Raw genomic sequence first — 21144 nt, 5'->3', positions numbered from 1 at the left:
ATCAAAAGGAAATAAAAAGATAGAAAACAAGAAAGACAAACAGACCAATTCAGTGTGGGCAAATACCATGGGGGAGGTGATGGGCAAAAGGCAATAACTGTTTTGTATGAGTAGCTGAAGATCTCTGGAGGCTTTGAGCATTTGTTCGAAGTGAATCCAGAGTCTTGAGTGGCAGAAACTCCAGGACGCTGAGTGCCGGCCTTAGGAGACCACTCTATTCATGTCAGGATATGTAAAAATGGTTAAATTTCCTAGTGCCTGAATCAAAACACCAACATACTACAATTTAATTCTGCTAAAACTGAAAGACAGGACTGGAGACGTGGTTCAGTGGTCAGGGGCGCTTGCTGCTGTTCAGAAGCTAGAGTTTGGTTCCCAGCAGCCGTATCCCGTGGTCCACAATGCCTGGAACTCTAGATCCCTCTACAGCCTGATGCCCTCTTTTGGCCTCTGCTGGCCTCTGTACTTGTATGCACACACTCCCACACACATATATTCACAGGATTAAAAATAAAAAAAAAACTCTAAAAAGAAAATCCTGGAAAACATGGTTTTTAAAAACACAATTGAGAGCTGCAGAAGGTGCCTGGAAGTCAGTGTCCTGAAAACTGCAATATTGTGGGTTAGAACAGTACCTTTTTTTTTTTTTTGTTTTTTCGAGACAGGGTTTCTCTGTGTAGCTTTGCGCCTTTCCTGGGACTCACTTGGTAGCCCAGGCTGGCCTCGAACTCACAGAGATCCGCCTGGCTCTGCCTCCCAAGTGCTGGGATTAAAGGCGTGCGCCACCACCGCCCGGCTAGAACAGTACTTTTAAATCCAAGCATTTGTTCCCTTTTGCCCAGGAGCCTTCCACTGCAAACTTATGTAAAAAGTATCTCAGCCTAACAAAGAGGTCCCAGTGGTTCTCAGCTTTCCCCTAAACCCTGGGCTGGGTGTGCTTCACACTTCAGGGTTTCCTTTTCAGTTGAGAAGTTGTGTGTGTGTGGCAGGTGTGAGCACAGCCTGGCCTCAGGCCACACTCACTTTCACACAGTCCGGACCCTGGGCTGTGGCATGTGTCATCAAATATCACCTTCCCAGGGAGTTCTGAGTTCCGACTAAGGGAAAAGGTTAAATTTTGCTTTGACATTTAAGAAACAAAATTAGTGTATTTGAATCTCATAACCATCTTTAAGAACTTCACACCACAAAGAAATAAAGCAGAATATGAACACATTTTACTTACTTGGATTTAGTCATTAGTTTTTATCTTTTTGTGTCGAGGCATGTATATATGTGTGTGCGTGCATGTGCTTTTGTGAGTGTGCCTGTGGTGTACGTGTGTGTGTGTGTGCACATGCATTCACATGCGGTAAACAGTTTTAAATATGGAAAACATGAGCAAATCTTGATGGGTCGACTTTAACACAAAAATTAGTGCAACTGAATAAATCTGTAGCACGAAAATCTGCTGTGTAAAGACTGGAATAGATTTACTGTGGAGATGAAAACTCAATGCCCCTGCCTCATGAACTTCAAACTTAGAGGTTATTGTCCTTTATGAATTACTACTTATAAAAATGGATGTTGTCAACCCCAAAAACCCACAGCTCTCATCTTAAAGGGAGGAAGAGATAGTTTATTCTAGAACCATTCAAATGACCATGGTCCAGGAACACAGATTTGTTACTTCAAATTCGTGTTCCCACGTGGAAGCAGCTTCACAAACTTTTATAGTATTACAGAACACAGACAGTCATAAATCAAGGCGAGTTTAAAATACATTGGTGGGGACATCAGAGAGGTGGTTATGGCAAGATGCGGGGAGCTTCTCTACAGTCTCAAGATGCTGTTGATGACCCTCTTAGTTTTTGGGTGGGTGGGGGTAGTAGTCTACTGATGGATCTCAAAGGTTTTTAATCCATTAGTCACAGGATGTTAGTTCAGACACAGAGGTAGGCAAGGAATGGCTGTTCCAAGGGCTAGTACTAGCCCAAGATAAGGTAACTGGCCTCTGGGCCTGTGACATTCCAACCTCCTCGCAGCACTACAGATCTGTCAGTCAGTCTGCATCTGCAGACGCAGCTTCTTTCTAGGAGTTCTTGTTCACAATGTTATTTCTGAAATATGTAATAAATCAATTACTTTATATAGTTTTCAGTCATTTTTCCCAGTGAGATGTGGAAACCATGGTAGAAAACTTCTGTTTCAAAGAGATTATCCTAGAGCCTTAGTTTTGCCCTGAAGACATGCTGGGGAGATTCTAATATGTTATCTGAAGTCCTGGTTACCCTTCAGGTAAGTGTTCCTTGTTGTAAACACATACGTGGACAGACACAGGCAGTGTACCCTGCTCTGTGTGTCTGTGTCATTTAAGGAACCTTATTCTGATGAAAGAGAGAATCCACGGGACCCATCTTTAGTGTATAAAATGTGAAGAATGTGACTTATATCTGTGTGGAGATTAAATGAGCCGGGCCGTCATCTGAATCCTGACTTTTCACTTAATTAGCTCTGTGATTGACGCTAATTTAGTAAATGAGATGTTCCGATGTTAATTGTTCATTGTGCAGAGTCTCGGGGGAAGGGGAGAAAGCTAGCAGAGTGTGCAGCATGTGCAGCTCCTGCTGTGTGCACAGGCACTCGGGGCCAGTCTCTAGACTGAGGGACGGAGGCTCGGACAGCCAGCCAAGTGATAACTCAGGTTGCTCCAGGAGCCGCTGCTCCAGGAGCCTTCGCTCAGGGGCCGGCAGACTGAGAACACAGGCTGCTGTGACTGACAGGTCAGCAGGGGCAAGCACAGGACATACTTCCGGCAAGTGCAACTTCTGAGGAAGTGATGTCCAGATAAAGCATGCGCCGCAGTTATTCACACTGCACGGATGTTAATTTCTTGATCTTTGTAAGTGTTCCCTGGTTACGTAAGAGGCTAGAAGAGCGAGGAGGGTGAGGGTGTACAACAATGCTACACTCGGGCTTTGCTGCTCCTCTGTAGCTCTAAAATTACTTCAAAATGAAAGGGTTTTAAACAGTGACATCAGGGGACGTAATGAAATAACTCCACTGCAACAAGGCATTCTCTCTGCTGTCCATGATAATTGTTGACACCTAATATGCGTACAACATGTATGTACTCAATGATGAGATGGAGGTGGCAGGCTTGAATGGACCAGCTAAGATAGGAAGCAGTGTGCTAGATGCTATGGGCCGCGTTTTCCTAGAAAACCAGCCACCAGGGTCTGAAATAATTTGCTACCAACACTTGATTCCCCTTCAAAAAGTTTACAGGACCTCAGAAGAGGCATTAATTAAATTCAAACTAGACATGTGTGGGACTCCGAGTCAAGTATCTCATTTTTATTCTTGGCTTTTGTGGGAAGACTGGAGCTGAGTCTCATGATACTATCATGTTTAGAAAACAAGCTTATGTTTCAGTAATGGGAGCCTTTATTGGGTACCTGGATGAGAATGATGAGCAGCAATGGAGATAGACAGGGATGCAGACAGGGATGCAGACAGGGATGCAGGGTCCTCACCTAAGAACGACTGCTCTCCTGGTGACAAGTGTTTGTTGGAGTCCTCACTGGCAGGCACATACTTCGTTTCAGTTTTTCGTCAGCTTGTTTGAAGAAACATTGACAACCAGAACTTAAGGGTGTGCTCGTGTTGTCTGAGAGACTTCCTCCACTGTGGAGGTGGGAGAGCCTAGCTAAGTGTGGGAAACCCTCCACTAATCTTGGAGCAAATTAAGTGTGGACCGTGTAGCTGCTGTGACTAGCACTTGGGCTGCAAGTGAGTCAGTTTAAATCCTTAGCGTTTGCAAGTCAACCCTCAAGGACAGACAGATTGGAATACATCAGGATTCCTTCACTCATGGGCAAATTGGCCACCTTTGTGCTTTCTGTTTCTTTTCATGTCTGTGGTTCTTTTAACTAGCAGAGATACCACGGTCTAACCTGATAGTCAAGTAAGTTAGGGTAGAACTTACATTCTCTCCCACGCCTATGTCGCAAAGAATAAATTCATTCTCAATGTACTTAAAAAAGCAGATGTGTAGGTGCATGTCCACACAAGCACATATGCACAGGTATGTCCCAAACATGAATAATTAGCTATGAACTCCCCCCAAACACATAACATTCCTTAAGATATAGCAATATTGATCAACTTATAAAAATTTGGGGACTGGTAAGATGGATCAGTGAGTAAAGGTGCCTACTACTGAGCTTGACTTCCCGAGTTTGATCCCCAGGACTCACTGGATGGAAACAGAAATGATACCTGAAGGTTGTCCACAGCTCTTCACACATGTGCTGTGGCACATACATGCACATGCACACACAACTCCCTCCCTCCACACACCCCCCCCCCCCGCGCAAACACACACTAAGTAAAAACAGTGTGATAAAACAGTTTTGGAGTTTTATTTTCTTCGTTTGTTTGTTTTTGGAGACATGGTTTCTCTGTGTAGCCCTGGCTGTCCTGGAACTCCCTCTGTAGACCAGGCTGGCCTCGAACTCAGAAATCCATCTGCCTCTGCCTCCTGAGTGCTGGGATTAAAGGAATATGTCAAACAAGAAATTTTATATAATTATTAGGAAGGCTAGTACATATTTAGTAAATCCAATCACAACCTCATCTAGAACCAAGTTTTTGACCAACTCCGACTTTAGGCATCTTTTAAACTTCAAATTTTTAATTAAAAATTTTTATGCTTTCTTGGCTCAAACTTGCTCACCACTTGTGAACACACTGCTCGACTTTTGCTTCTTTGTCTGCCCAGATGGGTTGAGTAGACACACTTATCCATCTGCTATAAAGGTGAGAATGAGCACATGAGCCATGCTAACCTTGCAGGGACCAGGACTTCAGGGGGCTGCCTTTACATGCTGGTCCGACACTTCCCAGTCAGCATGTAGGTTAGACATACAGGTTAGTGTAACTTAGGTTTTGTGACTTAATTTTCTGAGCCAGGGGTTTATCTTCTCTAAGAGTGAACTAAATGCTTCCTGTGAGGCAGATGTGAGGACGAGATAGTGCAGACTACCTACATGGCCCAAGAATGGTCACATCTAGGATGACTGACGTGACTTGAACCAAGACAACATGGCTTCATTGGAATCCCTTGTTCTTTCGTACCTAGATGCCAACATTGATCGTAATTCACATTCTATCCAAATACACAAATAACACATCAGAGAAACTGAAATGCCATCTCCAGGGAGAACCATCTTTCTTGCCATTTGTGATTGCTGATTTTTTTCAAAAAGTAAATCAGTGTGTCCATTTACAAATAAATCTTCCTGTATGTCTTTAATCAATTTCCTTCCTTCTTGCTCTGTGAGAAATCACCACCTGGGGCTGGAGAGTTGGTTGTGGTTATGAGCTGGCTGCTCTTGCAGAGGACTTGGTTCTAATCCCAGCACCCCCTTGGCAGCTCACAACTGTAGTGGATAGCCATTCCAGCTTTGGTCTGGAAGTTCCAACCCCCATTGAGGCTTCGGTAACTATCATACCTACAAGGCAGGGCCAAGGGAGGGCCCTGAAGACCTGAGACTGAGATGCGCTGCACTCAAGATCGGGACACACTGTGCTCTCTTGCTGCTAGGAGCCCGGAAGCTAGAGGTGGACTGACAGAGTTCTCCAGAGAACACTGCCAGACTACACTGGGTCTTTCCCAGAACCCTCAACCTACCTATCCCTTCATTTGTAAGTTACGCCATTAAATAAATCTCCTTTTAACTATGTGGAATGGCCTTAATAATTTCACCAATATCTGGCACCCAACATGGGGCTTGAACCCTCGACCCTGGGATTAAGAGTCCCATGCTCTACTGACTGAGCTAGCTGGGCTCTTCAATACACAACTATCTGTAACTCCAGTCCCAGGGAATGAATCCAATGTCCTCTTCTAACCTCTGCAGGCACCAGGCATGCACACGGTGCACATACATATATTCAGGCAAAACATACTCACACATAAAATAATAGAATTAATGCATCTTTAAGAGAAATCACTAACCCAATTTAGCACTTTTCATTCAACACATAATTTTAAACATTTTTAATTTTTAAGATTATAATATAATTGCAATATTTCTTCCTTCCATTTTCCTCCTTCTAAACCCTCCCATATAACCCTCTCTACTCTCCTTCAAACTCATAGCCTCTTTTTTGTTATTGCAGGAATATATGTAAATACATATATATTCCTGAATACAACCTGTTCAGTCCACATAGTGTTTCTTGTATGTGTACTTCCAGGGCTGACCATTTGGCACTGGACAACCAATTGGAGTGCTCTTCCCCGGGGAGGAACTCCTCTCCTGCTCCCAGCTTTCCTCGGTTTCCCCACAGTTCTTTGCGTAGGGTTGAGTCCTCGTGGGCTTTTCCTCATTTGCTTTGGCATGTCTATTGGTGTTTTCCTTGTTCAGCTCCTATTTGTACGTATCTGTAGAGAGTGGAGAAGCCCTGAGTGAGTGAAGTCCTGAGTGAAGGTGCTTTGTTGACATGGGCACAGCCATGTTGAGGACTCCAGTCCTCGGACCATAAGAAATTGACAGAGCCATTATCCATAAGGCCAGGCTCAGGAAGAGCAACAAAACTTTCCCCAGGAGTCTCAGTGTCTATGAATAAGTGACCGTGTGTGCAAGGACTAGCAGGTACAGTCTCCTCTCATGGATGGTTACAGCCCAAGACTGTTCCCTACAGAGAACTAGCTAGCTCCTCCCCCTGTGCTGTCTCTAATTACAGGCTGAGGTTCCAGGTTGAAGGGGCAGCAGATGCCACTCAACTCAGCTGTGTGTCTGTACTTCCTTTATCATCCCCTGGCTGCCCCTAGTCAGGGTGCCAAGACTCAAACTGTGCGGGTCACAGTACATGTCCCTGTGCCATATGTGATACGGTTGCACATTCTTTTAGATACCACTAAGTGACATCTTAAGAAAATTGTCAAGTAGAATTGTTGGGTAGTAGGACCCTCTCATATTCACATGGTTTACAGACCAAATCAGTCTTAAAAATAATTGTATTAACTTAATTTCCACCATCATGTTGTGAGTCTTTGTGAACATTTGAATTTGTCAGATTTTACCCACCCAATAAATATAAAATAGCACCTCTTTTTGTTTTAGCCAACCAGTGGTAATCATAAATACAGCATCTCTGATAATAACAAGGCTGGATAATTTTAAAATTAATTTTTCCAGGAAGTTCTTTCCAGGCACGTATGTGTACATTGAAGGCACACAGCATGGCGTTTTGATACATCCACATGATGTAATTACCAGTCAAGCTAACTGCATTCATTGTTTTTCTTGTCACTGAGATCTAGGAGGTAAGATGTAGTGTGGTTTCAGAGAGATCAGCCCACCACAGCCGGGAGGGCAGGAAGAGAAGGGATGCTGGTGCTTGGCCACACTCCCCAGCCCTCTGTTTCTGTCTACTGCATGTGGGTAGATGGTCACTGTCTCCATGACAGGACAAGTCCTGGAGGCTGCCCTTGGTGACTCACTGGTGGTACTTCTTGCCGGGTCTTCAGGCCTGCTCCTATTCTGCTGTGTTACTTTTACCAACCGCATCTAGACGTGGTCGCCATGTGACTGAGGGCTGCTCTTCCACCATTATGGAGGCCTCGGAAACTCTCTCAGGGTGATTTTCCTCTATCCGTTAGACTTCATTCTTACTCCTGAGTAGTGGATTAAAGCAAAATGCTCTTTTAACACTGTTTTTTAACCTTAGAAATGTGAAGGTATCATTTAAATGTTTTCAGGTCTATGAAAAAAATGTTTTTATGTCCAAATTTCATTCCTCTATATGCCTACTGTTTTTTTTTTGTTTGTTTGTTTTTTGTTTTTTGTGGTCATTCTAAACCTTCGCCTTTGTCATTTTTTACTTAGGAATTCCACTAATGAGGAATCTGTGATGGCTAATTTTGTGTGCCATCTTGACTGGGTCACTGGGTGTCCGGGTAGTCATTCAGATATTGCTCTGGATGTTTCTGTGATGATGGTTTGAAAATGGGTTAACATTTAAGTAGGGGGATCCCTTTATGCTTTGGGCTGCCTTTTCCTGTCTGTCTGAACAGAAACAAAAACTGCTGCTTTAAGCCAGAGTGCTTTCCTGTCTGGCAGCCTCAGTGGTGGGCAACAGATCCCAAGTTGTAGATTCAAAGTTGGTTAGATGTCCAGATTCTTACTATCCTCTCTAATTATATAAATTAATTCCTTGCAATACATCTCTTTATATGTCTGTATATCTGTCCATTTGTCCATCTCATCTTATTGTCTGTTTCTCTGGAGGCCCTGACCGGTATGTAATCCACAAGAGGACACTTACCCTTATTGCACGCCTCATAATTCTGACATTCTTTCATGTTTCGACAACCTTGAAACGTCTCTCTCATTGTGCCTTTGAATCCACCACTGCCAGAGTCTCTGTTTCCTCCTCTGGATGTTCTCTCTGGATATTCTCCCTCTCTGTATCATGTATTTTATCGCATGCTTCTTTCACATTTTATCTCCTTCTTTAGGCTGTGTTCTGGAAAACCCTCCATTCTGCCTCCCAGTTTCCTAATTCTCTCTTATGAATTTCCTCTTAGGTGCTGGATTTTAAAAATTCAGTAACGGTATTTTTGTTTTATTTCTAAAGGCTGATGGTTGATTCTTCGTCAAGCCTGCATTTTTTTTAAATGTTTTGTCTTTTGGTTATGATTTTGAATGACGTTTGTCTAAGGAGTTCAGATATCCTCATAGGGTTTTGTTTCAGCTGGCTTCTGGAATTTGGGGCAGGCTAATCTTATTTACTCTGTGCACAAACTGAAGCATGCTCTCCCCTCCAGATTGGCTTTGTCGGTGTTTCCTCTGACGTCTCTTTGTGGGAGAAGGAGTGTATGCCCGCCCGTGCAATGTCCATCCAGATGAACCTGCTTATTCCTCTCAGGCAGCCTCCGGGATATCCCTCCTTAGGATTTTTAACTTTCCAGTGTATGGTTCCAGGGCCAGACAGACACAGAGAAGCTTAGGTTCCAGACCCATGCTGGGTTACGGGAGCTGTGCGTTTATTGCCCAAGACAGTGCTTCCCTCGAGGAACCAGGGAGAGTCCTGTCTTTGTCATTCTCCCTGTTCTGATGGCGGATCCTTCCAGTTGGCATTTCCACATGCCTGTGGCCCTTTCAGAGTTCTGGCTTTATGTGGACAACTTGATTTCATCTCCCCATTTCCTCACAGATGCAGAGCCTCCAGCCATGTCCATGAGTAGATGTTAGGTTTGCCTGGGCACATTTGTGATACGTTCTGGTCCTACATAACCCAACCATAACGGCTGGTGCTGATGGTGACTGCCTGCCACAGCTGTTCTTCGGGGACCCAGCTGTCCCCTTAGGGCATTCCTATACAGTAATTTTTCATCTCTGGTGCTCACCTGGTTACACTGAAGCTTGGTGCAGGAAGAAGAGGTTGTGGGATGCGGTAAGTAATGAGAAAGTGGCATTATATCTTTGAGACAGGAGCACAGTTTAATTTTCTCCTGTCAAACATCTAGGTGTTTTAATAATCCCAGCCTTTTAAAGCCTCAGACTTTTAAGTTTCCTTACATCTCTGACATGATTTCTCTTTGCAATTCCACCCACTCTGTGTGAGAATAATAAGGTGTGGATGCTCTATTCTTCTCCTGTGCTTTTTTATCCTGAGAACTCGAAGCGCTTTATAGACACTGCCCTTTATCCTCACAATACCTCTGCATACTGGGGTAGATCGTTGGCTAGTAGGAGTCTGCATTATGGACAGAGAAGACCAGTCAGCTGAGATACAATGAGCCTGAACCCAGAAGGCTAGACCATGTTCAAAAAAAAAAAAAAGTCACGTTCAGGGAAGGAAAATAAGGGGCTTTGCTCTCTCTCCCAGCACAAAAATCTGTTCCTGGTTCAAAATGGCATATAGTGGAAGCTAAGTGCTCTCCCAGGTAGTCCACCAGGAAGAGAACTTACGTGGCAGGTTCTTTCTTGTGTGTGCTCCCTATCTCAGGTCCTAGTGGAGGTGGCTTTCGGGACTATCTGGAGAGTGGTCACAGAACTCCCTTGGATCCTCTCAGCACAAAGGGTGCTTGTGTCTCAGGATTCCCCCATTACTGATTAAGGTAGGTGGGGCTGTAGTCATGCACCACTTCTGGACCAACACGGGTTCTATGATGGACAACTGGCATGCCAGTGAGCAGTCGCTGGGTACCAGGGCCCAAGAGCCAGGGAGCTGTCCAGCTCTGGGATGAGGCATTGTCTGCCGCAGGATGGAGGCAGGAGAAGCCAGCTGCACACAGCAGACACAGAGACCCACCAACAGGAATGAAGCCCATGCCAAGGAAGTTCTTCCAAGTGAGCCAGGGCAGTTGGGAAGGTGGAGATACTGCAACTACTTTTTCTCCAGGGGAAACTTAAATCTTAGGCTGAACCCCACCAGGCAGAGCAGTGTCTGCTTGTCCAACTTGCCTCTTCTGGAAACCTGCAGAGGCTCAAGATTAGAACACCAGCAAGTGTGTGCTCTGGACACTGTTCCTGTCAGAGCTGAGCTGGTCCTTAATGGAGGGGTGTTGTCAGGCTAGGGCTACAGCTCAGTGGTGACTCTGCTTAGCATCAACAAGGTCCTGGGAACCATCCCCAGGAGAAACAAGGGGACCAGAAGTCATTAGATGGCATCATTAGCTGGGCTTGGCATAGGGCCAGTACTTCTTGGATAGGTTTGTGTCATGGGTCACCTGGATCAGACCATGTACTGTCACAGTGCTTAGACTCTTGGGGTCGGGGAAGGGCATGTCCACATGACACTGATGGTCTTCAAAGTGGGCTCTGCTCATCTTCAGAGCTGGACACCTGCCTCAAGGCCTGCCTGACCTCCAAGGGTACATCGGCTTACACCTTAAGGGAGTCTGCAAGGGAATGGGAGATTGCTGGTTATCTATCATGTGAGGTCAGCCTAAACCACAGAAATCCCTTAGTGTGAAGTAGGACAAGGGATGGGAAGCTATTGTCAGGACCCAAGGTGAGGCCATTGGCTTCCAATGAGCAAGCAAGCTTCCCCCAAGCCTCCTGATAGTTGAAACAAGAAAGCAAAGGTAACCAGTTGGTTCATTCCCAGTGGAGGTCACTTGCTTTGTGCTCCAGACCATGGCAGGGATTGTGGTGTGGTGATTACTTAAAAAAGAAAGAAAGAAAGAAAGAAAGAAAGAAAGAAAGAAAGAAAGAAAGAAAGAAAGAAAGAAAGAAATGAAATACTAGTATTCCCTACCAAAGACAAATCATAAAAATTAACTTTATGTTTCACAGAGAAGGATGGGGACAAGATGGGGGTATCCTTAGTGATAATTTCTCCTCAAATGCAGAGGCTGCTCCACACAGCCCCTTCTTACCTTGGTTCTCCACAGCAGTTAGAGACAGGAAACGTTGAGACTTCTGCTAGCACCATGTGAACAGAGAAACAGTGGTCACTCCCATGGTGTTCCGCCCGTGCTCAGTGTCCTGACGACTTATAATCTACATCCTCCAAGTGGCCTTGGGCCAGCAGCTCACCTACAGCCCCTCAGTGAAAACAGTAGAAAAGTGCTCAGACTTGAAGGCCCCGGCTCAGGAGGCAGAATACTAACTGTTCCTCAGTGTCCTCTGGACCAGGAACACGCGTGGAGCTTAGAGAAAGAGCTCCAAGGCACGCTCAAGTTGGGGTCCCAGTGGGGATCCCAGTGCTGCCTCACCTCTTCCCAGACCGTAAGCAATGGCCTCATTGCTGGATTATGTTGTTCACGAGGATCGCTCCTTCGCGACCCAGTCGCTTCTCAGACGAACTGTCAGCTGGGTACCAAGCCTCCAGCACAAGGCTCCTCTGAGGGACACCATCCTGAAACCATTTCTTCAGTTCTCACACAGCTGTCCACTCCCCACGGAGGCTGTGCCAGGCCTGCCCCTTCCTGACCCGCCTCTGTAACCTCAGCGGCTCGCCCTGCGCTCGCCTCACACCCTGGTTTGTGGATGTCTCTCATTTTAGCCTTTCATGCCCTCTGCTCTGTCACCAGAGTGATGAGGGTGGTAGGTGAGCAACTCTGGGACGTGGCAGTGGCCTGTGGCCTGCTGCTACGGTATTGCCGTCTCTTTCAGTTGCATTTGTGGATTTGTGCTGTAGATGGAGATGACACGAAAAATGTTCTAGGATCAAATGACATGATATACATATATATATTTAATATATTAACATTTATTAATAGATTATAATATCATCAGTGCTATCATTTATTATAATATAATATGTCATCAATGTATTATTTATTATGAATATATGACCATATATATATTAATGTGGGAAACTGGGAGTGAGGTATGATGTCAGAGGAAATATTACTTTTGGACTGACCTAACGAGAGTAGGACTGTTTCCATAAGAACAGCAGGTGTCAGGCTGGCTCTTCATTCCCTGGGGCTCCTGATTCCCCACCTGATTTTGAAACACAGTGCTGAGTATGAAGCGTTTGTCTGTTCCATCAACACCTTTTAACTGAGCGGCAGCTTCTGGTGACCATTTTCAGGAAGGACACGCAGCTGTGTGGCTATGACCTGCGTGGACATCTTTCAGTTGCATTTGAAAGACAACTTGGCTGTGCAGACTGTTATTTCAATCTGATATAAATGATTCCGTTATCTCCGGCTGCGTCATGACATCCGGGAGCCTGCAGTCAGTCTGATCCTGTCCTTTAAAATAACTAGGTCATTGTCTTTTCCTCCTTGTAGCCTGCAGTTGCTGTGGTTATTCGATAGCAAAGATATTCAAAGGCTTTCCATATTCTGCCATTTACCATACTAGGCTTCACCGAGGAGATGGCTTAAAAATATTCAAGTAAAAACATTTTATAATGGGCTAGGGAGATGGTTCAGGGGTGAAGAGCGCTTGTTGCTCTTGCGGAGGTTCAGTCCCCAGCACCTACACGATGGCTTACAATTATCTGTAACTCTGGTTCCAGGATACAGGGTGCTGTCTTCTGACCTCTGTGGGCACCAGACATGCACACGGTGCACATACATACCTGCAGGCAAACAACCATACACATAAAATTAAATAATATGTCTTTAGACAATGAAAAAGTCTTATGACCATGATTTCTACCAACACCATGCTGAACCCAAGCTTCAGACTCGTGGTCACCCACCCAGTGATCTAATTGTTTGAGTTTAGGGATGTTGCCTCCCTGTGGTCAGAGAGGGTAGAGCATGTTTATCATGTCATTAATGTCTTGTATCTTGGGGGAATAGTTTTTTAAAATTGATTATCAACTCTCTCTGAGAAGGTTCTTCAAGTAATTAACATAAGCATATTTGGTTTTTTTCATCTATGTAAGACAGAGGGTAAAACTGGGCAAAAAAATCTCTGCTATGTTGGGGAGATTTTTCATCTGCAGAAGTCAATATTCAATCTTACTGAAAAAAAAATAACCAACTCAGTTTCACCAGAAATATTTAATGATGAGTCCCCCAATTTATCCTTGAATTGCTTTCATTTCAAATGACAATTCTCCTTCTTTTCACTGCATGCTGATAACTTACACAATATAAACTCTGAATAAAGCAGAGTCTCGGAATTGAAGCATTCAAGGGGCAGCCTATACCCTAGAACTGCCCGGTGGTTTAAATTTTATATGGGAAGGTCTTCCCCAAGATCGAGGGTGCCTGCTCTGTTTCCTGCACTAGGGCTATCCCACATCTCACTTATCTGGCCTATTTACATATGACTTAAATTGCATATTTGACCAAAATGTCGCCATCCAGCATCTCACTTTTTGGACAGTCCAACAGTCATGGTGCCAGAGCCTCCTCAAGAGGCACCTTTTGCATCATGGTAACAGTCAGGTTGGAACCCAAGAGTCTTTCTGTTTAAATGGTCCCATTTCTCAAAATGGGATTTTTTTTGGTAAGCATCTCCTGGGGGCCGTAAGGCCAGTCCTTGAGTTGGGCTAGTGTGGGGCGTCAGGGGCACTCGTGACGGACAGTAGGTGGAGGGTCAGGGATGAGCTCATGCATTGAGCTCAGGAAGGTTCATCTGGAGCGGAGCCACAGACAGGAGCCCGCCTCTTGCCTGGAGGGGTTCCTGCCTGGCTTCCAGACGCCCTGCAGGGGGACACCTTTTACTTCAAGAAGGAGAACATCTTAAGAAACACATCCAACTCTGACTGTCGCTCCTGTCACTACACAGCTAGTGTGAGGGTGTAGGTGTGAGTGTTGGTAGGGGGTACTTTCTTAAACTGTGAGACATTTTGCCCCAGTCTTCCACTAAAATTAAAAGGCCTGGTGGTCTTTTTAGCAAAGAGAAGATGTTAAACTCTCTTCTCTCTCTCCTTTCCCTCTTCACCTCAACCCCACAAGCTTACAGAACAGCTTTGAAGGTTGGTCTCTATTACGGATGGAAAGTAGCAATCATAAATAGAAGTGCTGGCTTTTCCTTGGACACACGGGTTGTTCAAGTCTCATGTCGTAGGTAAACATACTGGGGTTTTTCTTGCCATGAACTGTGTGATTGGACACGATGACATATGATTCCTTCATGCTCTGAAGCCGTTCTGATGTCCTGGGCAGCCCCCTCTGATCTTGAGGTCTTGCTGGGCCACAGTGGTGTCAGCCTTAGGGACTGATCCCTGAGCCGCCCACTCCCTGAGCCCCCTCTGGGGTTCTGTGCCATTTGGGTTCAGCTTGCTTTTAGTGGTCCCTTCTTGGACACTGGGCATTTCTCAGGGATAGGCAAGGGGAAGAGCTAGCACCTGGCTGTGTCACTTTCTGAACCCCTGGTGTTCCAGAAGGTCACCAGTCTGTGGGGAATTCTTGTCCACACTATGCAGTAGGTGTCATTTGAGTTGTTTGACCCCTTCAAACTCTGCTGCAACGTCCGAGTGAGAATTGGGAGGAAAAAGGAGATGCCTCCCATCTCTACTCACATGGTTCTAAAGAGGAAACCTGGCTTCCTCAAAAAGTCTCCTCCACAGGGCTACTGTCTGAAGACAGCTCCCTGGCCAGGGTGGTGGCTGCTGTGTGGTCAACATGGCTGAGAATATGCCATGCAGGGGGCAAAGAGATCGCACCTGAGGATCTGGTGCTGGGAGGACAAACCATGTCCACCATGCTCCTTCTTCCTAGGATAGGACCATGGGATGTGTGTTCTTCAGTCTGGTTGACGTGCCCAGCCACCCTGCAGGTGACTGCTGCTGTGCCCGGAGCCCATGTGGGTTTCTCCAGTGTGGTCCTGAGTATACAAATACCCTCTCCCTGAGGGAAGCCAGAGCTGATTGGCAGAAAATCCACTGTAAAATAGTGGTGCACGTCTCCTGCAGCGAGAGAGTCACCGTGAATGTCCTCTGGGGAGCCGAGACAGCCCTGAGTGAATGTGTATGGGTATGACCGTGTCCGGGATCAGTGCCTCGGATCTTGGGTCAGGCTCAAAGGGATGGCAAAGCCTGCCTCTGGTCCAAGTGCAAATTATGGTGTCGTTTACAGCCTGAGCCTGCTCACCTACAGGGACCTCCGACTGAGCCTAGCTTACCCCTCTCTCGGTGCTGTACCTAACAGGCATGCTAAAGCACCAGGTTGTTCTGTAGTGTGCAGCTCCACCAGAGTGCACACTGCCCACCCGATCCAGCTCTTCTGTACATGTGTCTGAGTGTCTGTCATTCCCTCACCACCCCTGTCAGGTCACAGCCACGTCCTAGATCATCCCGATCCCTTCAGTGCAGGGAGGGCCAGTCTGCGTGGAGGCTGTTCCTTACTGTTACGCCAACTCTGACCATGCAGAAAACATGGCAAGGGTGGTAGGCCAACCATCAGCAGGTGAGATTTCATTTTTTTGCTGATGTGGCTTGAAATGCCGTCAAACGAACAATGGCTACTTCATTTCCTTGTGTGTAAGACCCCACTCTGTGGTTATTGACACAAACCCCGGAAGATCTCCCTATGTGTTACTCGGCTCTCTGTTAGTGTAAGGAATTTGTTGGGTAGTCAAGCTAGAGAAAGAAAAGGATATTTTGGGCTTGTTTCCATCCCGGTAAAGCGGCAATTAACGAGGCAATTCCACGTAGTTTATCTGATAGTCAAAAGGGGTTTATTTTGGGGCGACTTACAATCAGCAAACGGATCGGTTACAGGACCCAGGAGAGGTGAGGCGCAGTCCAACTTGGTTCTCTGGAGAACTCAGACTTGGTCTGCAGTCCAGCATCCAGCATCACGAGGAACCAAGAGAGCGAGCATCTCCGGTCTTAAGAGGTTCCCGTCTCGGCCATGCCCTGGGCCGGGCCAGGTACCTAGCAGTTAGGTGCTTCAGGGGTGAAGCACAGACAACTACCCCTACATCCGGGGTCAGTTGGCCTCACTGCTTTGGGCCTGTGGAGATGTCCTGATGGAAGCTCACGTTTATGCAAAGCTCTCACGGTGTGGCCAGGAGACCAAAGAGAGGGAAGGAGGAGGTGCTGAGGCCCAAATATGCCTTCAAGAACACACCCTCCGAAGACCTGGAGACCTCTATCAGGCTTCTTCTCACTAGCACCATCGGCTGAGGATCAAGCCCTTAACACACAGGACCCTTTGGTATACATTAAGATCCAAGGTACAGCACCCTGTGACTCTCGAGAGTCATTTTTTTCCCCCAGAAAAAAATATTTTTTAAATGTTTTCTTGGTGTAATTTCCCCCCGAATTTGTGTTGTTTGATGTTGGTAAAAATGTTTCTTGGTTTATTTATTCTCTGGCTGCAGAGAGTGGAGAACTTCTGGAATCCCTCTACTCGGCCTCCTGTTTTCTTCTAAGAGTAGAGACTTATAGGGAAGGAGTGCTGTGGAGACCCTGCTGGGTTTGCTCTTCCCAGACCCTGCAACTCCACCCTATGCAGCCCCGATACAGCCCTGTGCCTTTTCTTCACACAGTAGTGCTCCAGACTTCACAGCTGTTGACACTGAGCTAAGCAGCAGAAGCTTAATCTCCCAGACCACACTCCTGAGTGCTGCATGCAAGCCTCCCAGACCACACTCTCTGAGCGCTGCATGCAAGCCTCCCAGACCATACTCTCTGAGCGCTGCATGCAAGCCTCCCAGACCACACTCCTGAGTGCTGCATGCAAGCCTCCCAGACCACACTCTCTGAGCGCTGCATTCAAGCCTCCCAGACCACACACTCTGAGCGCTGCATTCAAGCCTCCCAGACCACACTCTCTGAGAACCGCATGCAAGCCTCTGAGGGACTGGGCGACTGAACTCTATTCTGGTGGGTTATGAAGACCTTGAAGCCAGAACACTAAGGCTGGTTCCTTCCCCCCGATGCTTTTGCATAGCACGAAGCTATAGACGACATGTTAAAAACAACATGGTGGCCCATGACAGAGAACATGAATTAAAGAGAACCAACAGAGTGTGGAGATTAGAGATGGGGGCAGCATTATGGAGGGTGACAGTGGATAGAAATGGTGACCTTTCTGATATGTGCATAGGGAATAAAGCTTTAGGAAGATTGAGAGTCAAGGAGCAGTATGAACTTCTACCTCCTGGCTCCTCTCCGCTGCATACTCAAGACTTGTGAGTCCCCAGAGTGTGCACTGTGGGGAAATGGCTTCCCCCTCCTGTCCTCATCTTGCCTGCCTCTGCAGAGGCACCTGCTTCTGTCTCTGTAGGAAAGACGGTGCTGGAAGCTGACCTTGGCCATCTCTAGGCTTGCCAGGGTTTAATGCTTGACTCTGCACTGGGATTTTCAGTTTAGTTTTTCTTCTTCCTAATTACTGGCAGTGCACATAAACTTCATAACCTGCTACTATTTCCCAGACCGTGAAGAAACTTAAACAGGCTTCCATTGGTTACTCTTCTATACACAACTTGGTAGGCGTGGTAAAAGAAACAAATGCTACATTTGAACATTCAGAAGCCCATGACTACAGGAGGATCAAAAAGGAATTTTTCTGATGTGGGTCAGAGTATGGTGAACAACCAGTGTGATTTCTAGGTTCTTGTGTCCTGGAATAAAAAACTGTACATAGCCATGTGGACAGAAGCAGGAGCAGAGAGGGTTTATGAAGAAGTGCCATTGCTGGGGGAGGACTCAGCAGTTAAAACACTTAACAACCCAAGTTCTGTCCCAGGTACCCACATCAAAAGGTGGCTGTGGTTGGTGGTGAGCATCTGTAATTGCTGCACTCCTGTGGGGAGTGTGCCTGAGACTCTCAGGCAGCTAACCTGGAGTGTGCCGCACGGTGATGGATACAAGAGAGACCCTGCCTCAAAAGCAAGGTGGAAAGAGAATCGGTTCTGAAAAGCTGTCCTTTGACCCCCCCCCTCTCTCTCTCTCTCTCACACACACACACACACACACACACACACACACACACACACACACGCACACGCACGCACGCGCGCGCGCGCGCGCACACACATGATACATGTCAGCAAGCTCCCCCATGCTATCTTTTTAATCAATTTGAAAATACACTTCCAAAAGAGGAAGCAGGACAGAGCTGGGAGGAAGGTTAGAAAACAGCTCCGTGGGAATGTCTACCACAGTTGCAGACTTCAATATTTGGGTAACGTGGGCTTTCTTGTGCTGTGCTCTGTCTGTTACAGACACCCTTGGAGTGGTAACCAGCCTTTTCCCTGTCAATGGGCTTTTATATACTAACTCACAGCCTATTGAAAAAGCCCCTCAGATCCTGCTCTTCACTCTATCCTGCCTCACTTCTAGTCTACAGTTAGTAAAGCAGAATTGCAAGCCTGACTTTAGCCGGCCCTTTCCTGAGACTTGCTTTGGACCCCTTGGCCTGTCCTAAGGATGACAGTGGTGGCCATGTGATTTCTCCTTGCCTCTGTAGAGCTCAGCCTGTCTGCTCACTGTACTCTCTCACATAGGGCAATGTTCTTTTTCTTCGTATGGCTCAAAGGTTTCATCATCTGATGTTAGACTAAGTGACTTCTGATGTTTTGGAACTCCAGCTGTGATTCTCCAAGTTTAGACAAACACTCCAATCATGTGTAATAGGTGTTTGAGGGAGAGGCTGAAATGGGCCAATGGCAGAACCCATCTGGGAGCACAGTAAAAACAACTGATACACCTTAAGTCCACAACATGTGCCGACCATCCTAGAGTAGTTCGGGTGGCTTTTGCCATGCTCTGCTCTGTGAAATACTTTCTCTGTTTTCTTTCTTTCAGTATCTCATGGAAGCAGGTTTTATTATTTGGATAAAATCCACAGACTTACACGCAGGGGGAAATAAAGGTAATTGAACCTTTCCTTTATCCCTTGCTTGTTCCCGTGTCTTCAAAATGGGCTTAAAATAGTCAGGTAACCGGTTGGCCACACCACACATCTGAGGCAGAATGCATGTCCGCAGTATTCCCGTGTTGTCTGCCTCCTCCGCTGGGGAAGGCTGGTGCTATTCATCTCTCTGCTGTTCCTAGAGCACAGACTGTAAGAGTGGAAGCAACCACAACTGGGCTCTATTTTGAGCCATGTGAGTTTCAGAATTCAGAGCTCCTGGAGGCGACAGACACAGTGGGAATCCCTGCAGTTACTACCTCCCCCTCTGTGTGAGCCAGCCCTAGCCAAGCCCTTCCCTGGGCATGAGCTTGGGAGACTTCAAGAGGCGCGGACAGTTGCTGCTTTAGAGCGGGTGTGCCGCAGTAAAGGGGGGTTCTGCACGCACTCCGGGAGGAGGGCTCTCCTAGTCTGTGCACCCCCAGAAGGAGATGTGCCCCTCACTGGGGTCAGCAAGAGCAAGCTTTAGAGTTTGGATGTCACTCTAGGTTCCACAGCTTTGCTTTCCCCTCCTCCTCTGTCCTCCAAGGCCCCTGTGGCCACTTGAAGTAAGTAGCTGTGTGGCTGGGTGTCAGGTGAACAGAGACCAGAGAAACAGACCTCTCCCCGAAGCCCGGGATGCTCTGTGTCACATTTTTACTGTTTTTTTTTTTTTTTAATGGGATGGAAAGTTTATTATTCAAACAAAAACAGTTCAGATGAAGTTTCTGGGTCCAAAATACATAAAAGATTTATGAAATCAACAGACCTTTCGGTTATTTTACCTTCGATGTTTCGTCTGATGCTTCCTTGTGCTTGTTGAGGATAACGTGTGCCAAAGCACACATAGACGTCTTTTTAAAATTTTATTGATGGACATTTTATGTGTGAGTGCTCTGCATATGTACATGCCAGAAGAGGGCATCATATCTCATTACAGATGGCTGTGAGCCACCATGGGGTTGCTGGGAATCGAACTGAGGTCCTCTGGAAAAGCAGCCAGTGCTCTTAACTGCTGAGCCATCTCTCCAAGCCCTTCACAGGTATCTTTTTCGGTTGTCTCCACTTTATTGAGTTTTGTGACAGGCTGGAGAGATGACATCAATTAAGAGCACTTCGTACTTTTGTAGGACTGAGGTTCGGTTCCCAGCACCCATATAGTAGCTCACAGTCATCTGTAACTCTAGTTTCAGGGGACCCAACACCCTGTTCTGGCCTCCACAGCCACTGCACATATATGATACAAACACACATTCAAGCAAAACACTTACACATGTAAAATAAAAATAAATAAATCTTTCACAACAGCCAAAGATGGAAGCACCATAGTGTCCCCCTCCCCCACACGGCCGAATCAACAAACATATCCTGGTCTATACAGAAAATGGAATATTACTCTCCCTTGAAAAGGAAAATGCTGACTGGCTACAACAGCAACGAGTCTTGAAAAGAGTATGAAAGAGAATGACTCAATCACTCTGAAGACAAATGCAAAAAAAAGAATAGTGGTTTAAATATTTTGGTCCAGAGCTATTTCATTCCATTCAGACATCTCAAACAACACCGGAAACCCCCTTCCCTTTCATCTTGAAGGCATCTGCTCCCATCTCCTTTGCCGAAGTGCCAAGGACAAATAAGTCTTCCAGTCCATGCTCCTGTGGGCTGAACACAATACCATCCATCATGAGTCTGTCTTCAGACCAGCTCATCTCCCAAGGATTTCATTCTACCGTATCTGCTTCACTGCTGGGTGTCAGGAAGGACTCCCATTCTTAGTGAACAGTTCAGTTCAGAGGACTTTAGCCTTTGTTGGGTTCATTCTCTGCAGCCTTGGCTAGAACCCGGACTCGAACCCGGACACTGCACTAGGCTGCATTGGTCCATACTAG

Source organism: Peromyscus eremicus, chromosome 8b (assembly GCF_949786415.1).
Source record: "Peromyscus eremicus chromosome 8b, PerEre_H2_v1, whole genome shotgun sequence".
Taxonomy (NCBI): Eukaryota; Metazoa; Chordata; class Mammalia; order Rodentia; family Cricetidae; genus Peromyscus; species Peromyscus eremicus.
Note: the sequence above shows the minus strand (reverse complement) of the source record.